An 11,983-nucleotide genomic window follows, 5' to 3' on the forward strand; every position below is an offset into this window, starting at 1 on the left:
GAATAACGTAATTATACGTATTTCTATTGTATTTTTAAATGAAGTTATGCAGTAAGCAAGTGGCCAGAATTATGTCATCTACGTACTTTGGTATGGATTGAATCCGCCTATTATAAAGTCTAAACTTTTGAGACAATATTCCAAACACGTTTTCTGATGTCCTCCTGGCGCGACTCAAACGACTGTTGAAGCTACGCTTACTGTCATTCAACTCATCTCCTGGATAAGGTCCCATCAGATAGGTTTTTAGAGGAAAAGCCTCATCAGCAACAAAAAATTATGGGATGTGAGTATCAGTGTTTGGTATGGTAGAATTTGCTGGTACATTCAAAGAGCCTTGCTGAAGTGCTTTACCTAAATTTGATGCTGCAAATATTCTGCCATCACTATTCTTGCCATATACCCCTACATCGACAGCAATAAAATTACAGTAAGCATCTACAAGTGCCAACAAAACTATAGAGAATGTCTTTTTTAATTAAAGAAAAGTGATCCAGTGTTCGGAGGAGCCTGAATAGTGACGTGCTTCCCATCCAACGCTCCTATGCAGTTTGGAAAAGTCCAAATGGCATTAAAGTCCTTAGCGATGGTCTTCCACGTGTCTTCTATGGGCGTAGGCATCAATTTTCCATTAAATTTTCTGTAATTATTTGCATGTTTCTCGTACAATTTTGTGGACTGTACTATGACCCATGCGATAGCTAAACGAAATCGTGTTTAGCGCATCACCAGTAGCCAAATACCTGAAAGAAAAATGAAACGTACGTATCCACTGAATGGGAAACCATGAATCATGCATACGTTTGTGTACATTGAGTTCAAATGTCAAAATGTCAAAAAATTCACTAAATATTATAAAAGTTATTAAAAAAATGTAGAATAGTTTAAACCTTTTAAAAGTTTTAAAAAATAATTTGAAAATTGTGCCACAGTCCACAAAAAATGAGCTAAATAAAACAAATTTCTAATACAAACCACAATATGTAATAATTGTTCAAGTTGTTACAAGATATTCCTCCATGTAAACAAATGTATTATTTTTTCCTACATTTCCCGCTATATCTCAAAATCTGAACATTCTTTAAAATGTTCTAATATGTTCGTAATAGCTTAACCCCCACACTTCCTGAAACAGTAGAAACTATATTTTAAATCCTTTAAAATAATTGCAAAGAATTTAATAATTTAAGCACAAATTTCTGAAATTAAAACAAACATTTCAACAGACTACAAATAGTTCCCAGACTACTGAAATAGTTCACCATAAAACGTTTTTAAAAGGTTTTAAACTTTTCCGACAATTTTCCGAAGCGTTTTAACATTTCTTGTATTGCAACAATTTGCGCCGATTTTGGAATGACGCCCTACATATAAACATATTAGTACTAGAAACACAGTACGATTAAACTGTTTATTTGTAAGGTAAATTAATAACACAGAAATGTTATTTAACTAATATTATTTGCTATGTGTTTCAGGCTCGTTATGCAAAACTACATGGGGAAACATCAGGGATAAATTTAGAAAGTCGTTGAAGAAAAATAAAACTGTGAGTGGTCAAAACCCCAAAAATGTGAAGCTTTACAAGTATTCTGAGCAGTTGAGCTTTTTGAAGGACTATTTCCAGGAGAGGTAGACAAGGAGTTATATTTATGAAGCAGCAAGTAACGAGGACTTCAGAGGCGAGGTTGACCTAGATAAGTCTATATCTTGTCACCATGACGAAGATGCTAAAGACCAAACAATGGAAGCCAATATGTCTGTAACTGTACAGTCACAAAGTCACACTTGGACCAATCCAAAACCAACATGTTCAATTCAAAGTGTAATACCACGAAAGAAAACAAAACAGTCGTTACCAAACACTGCAACCCCAAAACCTGCGGCTGCTACAGTAATGGAATATCTCATACAAAAGAATGAAAGTGGAAACTGCTCTTCGCCGCCACTACAACATCCTGTTGATGCTTTTCTTTGTGGAATAGCTCCATATTTGAAGAAATTGCCGCCTCATTATTGGCATTATGCTAAATCAGATATTTTTTCTGCCGTTAAAAAGTATGAGTTGAAACTGCTTCTAGACCAGCAGCAAGTTCCATAGTCGTCCGGCTCATCACACGGATCCACCCCTACGTTTCCGGAACAACCTTCCCCTGCAGGAAGCTCTCATCACTCTTCTTTAGAGAATGCATATCAAACATCAACACCATCTACTGATGAAGCCCAGCCAGCCACTCCATTAACTTTTCATTGCAAGAGTATTACCAGAGTTATGCAGAGTGAAAATAAGCTAAAAGGAACAGTTTGCGACATTTTAAGCTTTTCTTCTCATAGTCGCGAAATTTAAAATGTGTAAATGTAAATTGTTTTCTAAGAATATTGCACATACTTATACTAACATACATATTAGGTTTTCATTTATTGTGTAGTGATAAGATTCCTAATATACAGAATGGTCCTGAACTACAGGTACAAACTCAGTAAGTTGATTATTTATGAAAATTAAAGTATGTTGATACCTTCAACCTTCGTAACAATATATATTACATATGTGATATTTAATTACATATGATGTACGTATAGTCAGTGGCGGCCGGTGATGTTAAATTATGGGTGTTCACACACTCATACATACACACATGCGAACACATATGCACTCATAAAGAAAAAAAAAGAAGAGCGCCTACCTTACTGCGTTCTTGAAGCCTGTTTTGGTGTCAAATTATCTGTGTTGTTGTGGCACCGTAGCAGTTACTGCTTATCTTGGAGTCGTGAAAGATATATTTCGTTTATTACACAAACTCATGTCTGTATTTGTAGCCCGAATTAACACAACGAAGCTTATTGAGCAGACTAGTTTGATGTTCTTGATTTTTCAAATTTGTGGCTGGGCTTAAGCTTATCAAAGTGTTGCACCTGAAAGCAATGTGAAGCTAAAAAATATGATTTTACAAACTTTAATGCTACAAAGGTACTGCACCATTATTTATTTGTAAAAAAAATCCATTCTTCTGGTTTTCAGCTGAGCAAACTTGTTGATAACTCTATGATTAAAATCATGCATGCTATTTATTAGAGTCTTTTCTATTGACAACATTGTTAAAGCAGTAAGTCATTCTTCTGACATAGTGTTCCGAAGAAAAGTCTTGACCCTCTTGAGAGTAGAGAAGCACCGTTCAGCTTCACTTGTTGACTTCTTTAGCATTTGCAGTTATGGATGTAAATGATAATTTTATCCTTTTGTTTTGATCAGTTTGCTCCACTGAAGTACACATGCCCTCCACTTTATCTTTAGCAACCTGTACATAACTTGCAAACTGCTCAATACATGTTTTGATTTTTCCAGAGTCAATGTCAGTGGTTTGCAGTTGTTTGAACAAAATGTCAGCATGCGGCATGATACGATAAAAAAACTCAAGCCAAAATAAAAATACTGGGTCGTGTAAATTAGAAACAAGTCCACTGCTTTCTCGTCGTGTTTTGTCTTCTACTCGCTCTGAATTACAGATATCTTCTAAACACTCAACCAGCTCGTTCTTTAGCTCAAATACAGTGTTAACTGCCCGAATGTTGAAAACCCATCTTGTGCTGCCAATCTTGGAAGTCTCTTTTTCACAACACTGTCAAGTAGTTTTGTCCTCTGCGAAGACCGAGTAAAGAATGCTGGGAAACCTGACAAATTGGAGAAAAATATTTTCACAGAACTGTTTATGGCTGCAGCTTTCTGCAAAACTAAATTAAACTGATGAGCATAGCAGTGAATGTAATACGCAAAAGGATACTGTTCTCTCATTTTTGTTTGCACTCCATTAACACGGCCATTCATGACAGCAGCACCATCATAGCACTGCACAATTAATTTTGTCTTGTTCTCTCCCAGTTGCGAGTCTACTTCTGAATAAACAGCTTTGTATATAGATTCAACATTTAAACCTTCTGGATTAAAAAACCCCCAAAATCTCTCAAAAATTATGCCATTTCTCTCGTATCGAAATACTAATACCATTTGTTAAGTGGACACATCAGTGGTTTCATCTACCATTACAGCTAAATAACTTGCTTGTTTTATTTCCTCTGAAATTCTTTCCCTGCAAACACACAACATGCATTCTAACAATTCATTCTGGATCATCTTTGAAGTACCTTTAAACACAGTGGCATTTTCTAAGTGTTCTTTCTTTGCAATGTCGATCAAGCTTACAAAATTAATGAGGCCCCTGAAGACACCAGGATTTTCAGAAGTTTCACTTTCATCATGCCCTCATAATGCCAGTTCAAACGCTCCACAAAATTTTACACAATCTATCTGTTTACCGACAATATATCTGTTCCTGTCCACTTGTTCATTATGCTTTTTAACAGACTCTCTGTAAGCACTGTCTAGCTGTGTACAGATGTTTATTCTACCTAACAATTTAAGTTCAACATTGGCATTTTTGTGAGCAAGAGAGATTTCATGTTTATTCATTTTCTCGCCCAAATGTACGAGGTCCTTATAACCTGACTTTGTCCACGCGCTAACTTCTGCACTAAAAATCAGGCACGGAAAACAAAACAGAGCATTTGTTTTTACACAGCCGCATAGCCACTTGTGTTTTGTGTAAATGTTTTTGTTAAATTTACGTCTGAAAATACATTTTTGTGACTTTGTTTCCATAGTTATTTCTAAAGGCTTCGCCACACAGAACGCGTTATAAAGCGACGTTCTGCGTTCCTGTACCGTCGCGTTACCGCAATACGATTGTATGACGCAACATTGCATCATCCCTGCCACACACACAGCGTTAAGATGCAGCGCTACCTTCCAGAACGTGACATCAGCCATTCGGGTTGTGGAAAATTACAAAAGTAACGCGTGTTAAGGGCGTTCTGCATGTCTCTTTTTTCATTCACAGACAGTTGCAAGATGGGAGAAGAAACCAAGAAACTTATTGAACAAGTGAGAAAGTTCGTTTATTTGTATGACACGTCACATAAGTTGTATAAAAATATGGTGAATAAGGCGGAGGCATGGAATGTGATACCTACATATCATAATGTATTAATATTTATGTAGTACTTATTATTACTTATTTTTAGTTATTATTATAACTACTTATAATGTATTATTACTTATGTGTTATAAACAATACTTTATACAACTATGACGTATTAGCAAAGTAATCAGCAAACTGTTCGCGGACTTGAATCGCTGCGTTTGTTGACCTTCGATTGGTGGCATTTGTTGGTACAAGCACTTGCATAGGTCCCATGGCATCTTCTTCCCTTAGCCCTTTAAGCCTTGGTGGTCTTCTCAGGTAACCACCCTATCCTGTACGTCTATGGACTCTGAAGGTCCAACGGAACATGCCACTGGTGAAAGGTGGTTACCTCAAGAAACCACACATTGAGTATTTTTTTTTAAAGCACGCAATATTCAATAGTATCGATTCTTTTAACAGGTCCATAGATTAGTGGTAAACCTAAAACTTTTTTTATGGTCAGATAGTTAGCAGCACTGCAGGGAGTTCTTAAAACTACAGAGGGTGGTTACCTGAAGAAACCACCATTCTTATGGGACACAGTCTTATTTGCAGTTGAACTGTACATCGCAATGTATTTTTACGAATTCTGCATATATGGATTGAAGGAATAAATACGTTAGTGAGGTAAGTAATTATTAAATATTTATACTTTATTTTAACATATCTTCAAATAAGTTTTCTTAATATTAAAAATAGTTAGTTTTGTAACACATTTGTTGGTAGATAATGTTTCTTGCGAACTTCTTTTTTATTTTAACCCTTCATTGCATAGTGTAGCATATCTGCTACAAGCTTTAAAATACAGCATTGCACACTACTTGGAGGAATTTTTGGAACACACCCATGTCGCATATCTGCTACAGCATGTTGACTGAGCAACAGTTTATATGATTTACCAATAGATGGCAGGAGTGTTCACTTTGGGTGACATCAGTGTGCAGTGAAGTGGAAAGTCGACCATTTTGTGTACAGTGAAAGTTTGTGTTTCGTTATTATTTATTTTTATCAATATCTGAATGGGATAAAATTGTAATACTTCTCATAAGGTATGTAACTACTAATTAATACAGTTATATACCAAAATTTACTTTTTATTTACATTTTGGAACCTTTTTTGTGTTTGTTGCACATATGAGTCGTATAGTTCCAAAACCTGCCTTCTCCCCAAAAATCACAAAATGAGTTGGTGGTACTGGCACCTTCTGTTTTTGAATTCGCATCCTTTGATGTTGTCAGATTATACCAAAAAAAATCTATTCCTATTTTAAACACCATAGCAAATCTAAGTTTTTTTCCAAAAACTGCCTTCTCCTTTCTAAATTAGTTCCAATACATGCCTACTTCAATTTATTCCAAATGCTGCTTTACCCTCATTTTTAGAAGTCTGCCATATCCATTTCTGTTCCAAAACATGCCTATTTAAAGATTATTATTATGAAACTACCAATGGTTCAGAACAATTGTATTTTTAATAATTTTTCTTTTCTAGGCTGTACATTCTGGCTGTATTCGAATTTATCACATTCATTTGTTACAGAAAAGAAATCATGTGTTCCTGTGCTCCTGAGTTATATCTGAAAGAAGTTTGTGCTGTGATGTAGATTAAATAGTGTTTTTCTTCATAAATCTCACATAATGGACACACATTCTGAACTAGATGTTTCTGTCATCAAAACTACAGAACGGGGGAGGAAGAGAACAAGAGATCCTGCAAAGTGGATAAAAAACATAAAGAATGTAGAAAGGTAAGTATTGTCACCACCAATGGGTGAAATATTATTTGCAAGCTTTTGTTTTGAAAAATCACATTATAAAACATTAATATAAAGAATATAAATACTTATTACATTTGCAATTGTACAACTCTAAAAATGTCATTTATTTTCAGATACACGTCCAAGTGTCCACCAAAGCAGCCCGAATGTGGTCACAAATCAAACGCATACAAGTGCTGCACATTGACAAAAAGGGATGTAAATCATTTCAATGCTCTTTTCTACAAGACACCAAATAAACTTGTACAGGATTATATTATTATTAAGTACTGCAGTGCATCGTTGCCGAAAAGAAAAAGGGCAGTAAAAGAAGGAAGTTCACGTAAAGGTATATCAATAATGTATTACGTTAAGAAGGCAACATTGAGACCAGGTGAACCTGGTAAGATTCCTGTCTGCCAAAAGACATTTTTAGGCATTTTAGGAGTTAAAAAGACAAGAGTACAAAACATTTGTAAGAAGCATTTCATGAAATGTGAGGTGTTGAATGAACGCCGAGGTGGGGACACCAGGTCGAAAGCTTATGAACCAAAGCGCAAATCTATTGCACAATTTATTGAGCAATTAAAACCACTTGAATCCCACTACTGCAGAGGTAAAAGCAATAGGCATTATTTACCAAGCGATTTGTCGATCAATAAACTGTGGAGAATGTATAATACCCAGTGCACTGAAGTAAGTTTGAAAGTAACAAAATCTTTTTTCAGGAATTATGTTAATAGAAACTTCAATATAGGTTTTGGCCAGCCGGCAATGGACGTTTGCTCTCAGTGTCTTCAGTTAACAGAGCAAATTAAACGTTGCCACGACAGTGAAAAGAAATCTGAGCTGATAATTAAGAAGCGAGTACATTCAATGCGAGCTAAAGCATTTTTTCAGCTTTTGAAAGAGAAAAATGAGGAAACGCTTGTTCTGTCATATGACTGCCAGAAAAATCATGTTTGGCCTTAAGTACCAGACCAGTCAGCGTACTATAGTCGACAAATATTTATATTTAATTTTACTGTTTGCAGAGGATCATCTCGAGATACACTGGATAAAGGGAATGTATTTGTTTATTGTTGGACTGAAAAGGATCATCCTAAAGGTGCGAATGAAATAGCAAGTGCTGTATATCATAATTTATGTTCATATCCTGTGGATCCTTCTGTAAATAAGGTTAGGTTATTTGCAGATGGGTGCGGGGGACAAAACAAGAATGGTATTATCGTCGGAATGCTTTCAAAGTGGCTTCTTTCTAAGGCACCAAAAAATGTGAATACCATTGAACTTATATTTCCCGTGACAGGTCATTCTTTCATGCCTGCAGATCGAGTGTTTGCTCGTATTGAGAAAGTGATTAAACGGAAGGATACGATAATTGAACCATGTGAATACATGCAGATATTTTCTGACCATGGAACTTTACATTGCCTAGGTTCTGCCGAATGCCCAGTCTATGATTGGAAAACAGCTGTGAGTGACGTCCAACTACCACCTGGGAAATGGCACTTCAAATTCAAACCTAGTAAACGTATTATCCTCAGTAAGTCTAAGAAAAGCTCTTTAGTGCTTGTCAGGGGAGAAGAAGCATACAGAAGTGACATTTTATGTGTTAATAGGTCCATTGTTAAGAAACATAATTCAGTACAAGAAATTAGCGCCTCAGTGCTCCCATTCTGCAAAAATAGAATAAAAAAGGAGAAGGTAAAAGATGTTTATAAGTTGCTTGAAAAACATTTTGGAGATTTGTGGCAAAACCTGCCAGTGCTTTCATTTTATAAGAATTTAGATAGTGGTAATAATGAGTTTGAGGATTGTTCATACCAGGAGCACGAGTTTTGTGAAGGTGGCTATGAAGAAAACGATTTGAGAATATAAATATTTTTTTTAATATGTATATTCTTTACAATGAAAGTGTAACATTGAAAGTGCTTTTATTTTAAGCTACATTTGTTTGACAGATTGTAACTGTATTTTATAGTAATATTTATGTATAAGATATTTAATTGCATGTAATTGTAACATCGTCATGTCTATAGAGATACGTATTTCTTGATTACAACTTCAAATTTTGTATTTTCAAAACACCTCAAAACCTAAATCTGAAAATTTAAGTTTTCTTGTTATTTTCAAAAGCTGTCATATCCATGTGTGTTTATTCCAAAAGTTTCCTAACACCACTGTTAATTCCAAAACATGCCTTCTTCAATTTTGATTTCATTATAATGCTCACAATTAACATTTTTTGAACATTTAGCTTTGAAAAAACTGCCCTTTGATTCATTTTATTTTGATATAAACACAAATCTTGCTAAATTTATTGTGTGATCAATATGAATACGTTTTCCTTGATTATTGTAAAAACACCAAAAGTGGAAAAGGCAGGTTTTGGAACTATACGACTCATATGCAACAATATGTAAATGTATATTATTGTTAAATTTTTAGGTTATGTTATCGTACATATGATTTCATATGTAATTATCTGCAAAGTTTAACTATTATAATAATTTACAGCAATTGTTGAAATGAATAATTTATAGAATATTATAAAAACACAAAAAATTTAATTATTTTTTATTATATTTTTAGGTTATGGATAAGCTATTCGATAACAGAGGTTTTCTGAAGAATGATGCTGACCCGGATGAACTACTGCAGCTCCTGCAACTACCTACTGAAAGTGAGGTGAGGAAAGTGATTTTGATGACAGTGATGCTGACCCTACCATCACACTCAATGAATTAGCAGCCTCCACATCTTCTGACAGCAACAGCGACTCTCTGAATAATGAAGCAACTGCAGCAGCATATTCATGTGCTACTGCAGATAACTCTGGTAAGGCAAGTACTAATCATGCTACTAATAATGTGACACCACAAATCAATCTGAATAACAGCATTACAGGTAACAGTGCAAGTCAACAAATACCTCATGCTAGTCGCGATGCCACAGGTAGCACAACAAAAACCAAACGCATTCAATGCACATGGAAAAGAAAGAATATGTCCCTGTCTGAGGATGAAAAGAAATTCAAAGGAAATTTAGAGTATCCAGCTGCAATTACAAGCCTAGACACCCCATTTCAATTCATGAAATATTTTCTCACAGACAAACTGATTCAAAAAATTGTTGATGAAAGTATGCTTTACACATCTCAAAAGAACCCAAGTAAAGTATTTCAAATAACAAAGAATGATATCCAAAAATATTTAGGGATTTGTTTACTTATCCTTTACCCATAATGACAACATACGAGATTTTTGGAATGGCATTGTTGGAAATGACCTCGTAAAGAAAACAATGTCAATCAACACATTGGAAAAACTTCGAGCAAGTCTTCATTTCAATGATAATGAAAAAGAAATCCCTAGAAATCAACCTGGTCATGACAAATTGTACAAGATCAGACCAGTTATTGACTCATTGCTCCATACATTTGCATCTGTACGTATGGATGAATGTTTATCTATAGATGAACAAATGTGTGCCACTAAGGTTCGACATCATCTAAGGCAGTACATGCAAAACAAACCACACAAATGGGGTTTCAAGTTATTTGTTCTCTCATCTACAATAGGGTACGCATATAAATTTGAAATCTACAGTGGACAAGAGAATGATCCAGAATCTCGTCTGCCAGCAGAACCAGATCTAGGAGCTAGCTCTAACGTTGTGGTTAGACTTGCTAGAAACATCCCACAACATGTCAATCACAAGGTTTACTTTGACAACTTTTATACTTCAGTTCCTCTCTTGGTACATCTACATAAACAAGGCATACTATCATTGGGTACGGCACGCAGGAACAGAATTCCTGATTGTAAACTACCAACTGAGAAAGAACTAAAGAAATTGCCAAGGGGTACTTCAGATGAGTATGGTGTCGATATATCATCTGTAGTTTGGAAAGACAATAAGTGTGTGATTTTCTTATCTACATTTACTGGAAATATGCCAGAAAACTAAGTGAAAAGGTATGAGCGAAGCACTAAAACATACAAAGAAGTAGTTTGTCCAGAAGTTGTATTGGCATACAACAAGCACATGGGTGGCGTCGATTTGCTGGACAGTCATTTGGGCCGTCACAGTATTACTGTGAAATCTAAAAAATTGTATTTTAGATTATTTTATCACTTAGTTGACCTTGCAGTCATCAATGCTTGGATACTGTACAAGGAAGTGACACTTTTAAAAGATCCGAGCTCAAATGTTCTAAGTCAGAAGCAGTTTAGGATTGAAGTTGCACAGTGTCTTTGTTCTATGGGAAAGAATGGGCAAAAAAGAGGGAGGCCAAGTGCTGAAATACAACAGCAACTTGAAAGCAGAAAGAAGAAGTGTCCTAGAACTGTTGTTCCTCCAAAGGATCTAAGACAGGATTCAACAGATCATTGGCCTACTTGGAACCAGAAGCACAACCGATGTAAACACCCTGGATGCAATGGATTCACTTTTGTTTCGTGTGCAAAATGTGCAGTTTTTCTTTGTTTCAACAAAGATAAAAACTGCTACAGAAGCTTCCACAAGTAACCTAAAAACCAGATAAAAAGTGATATTTTAGAATTTTGTAACTTTGTTTTTGAAGTAATTATTTGTTAGCTGCTGCTAAAGAATTTTTTCAATAACAACCAGAACTAGACACAAATTAGTTACTTTGATATTTTTCCAAAACCACAAGATGGTATGTAACTTTTTGACAACTGTAATATACATTTATAAATTTTCAAAAGAGTATAAATGTTTGTATAATTTCAACCAGTAATCTAAACAAAACATAAAAATTTTGTTTTATTTGTTTTTAGAAGACAAATTTTGTTATGTGACTAATTATCAGTTGATAGAATTGTGTAAATAGACACAGATATGTTTATATGTTTTCAAAATCACAATAAGGCAAGCAACATTTCGACAACTGTCATATACTTTCTAAGTTTTTAAAAAATGTGTTTTCTGCTGTCATAAAATTCTGTAAATTGTAGAAAATTGATTTTTAATGAGATTTAATTATTTTACAAATGTATTTTCTCTCAATTGTTTATATATTTTATTCAACAGAATAAATACAATTTTTTCACAAATTCACTTTTTTTTCATATCTGATTATTGTGACCAATCCTACATGATGTAGCAGATGTGCAACAATTAAATTTAATCAATTATTATTCATAAATATTTTATTAATATTTTTTCCTATATTTTTTT

This window comes from Bacillus rossius, chromosome 1, assembly GCF_032445375.1.
Source record: "Bacillus rossius redtenbacheri isolate Brsri chromosome 1, Brsri_v3, whole genome shotgun sequence".
NCBI classification, from domain to species: Eukaryota; Metazoa; Arthropoda; class Insecta; order Phasmatodea; family Bacillidae; genus Bacillus; species Bacillus rossius.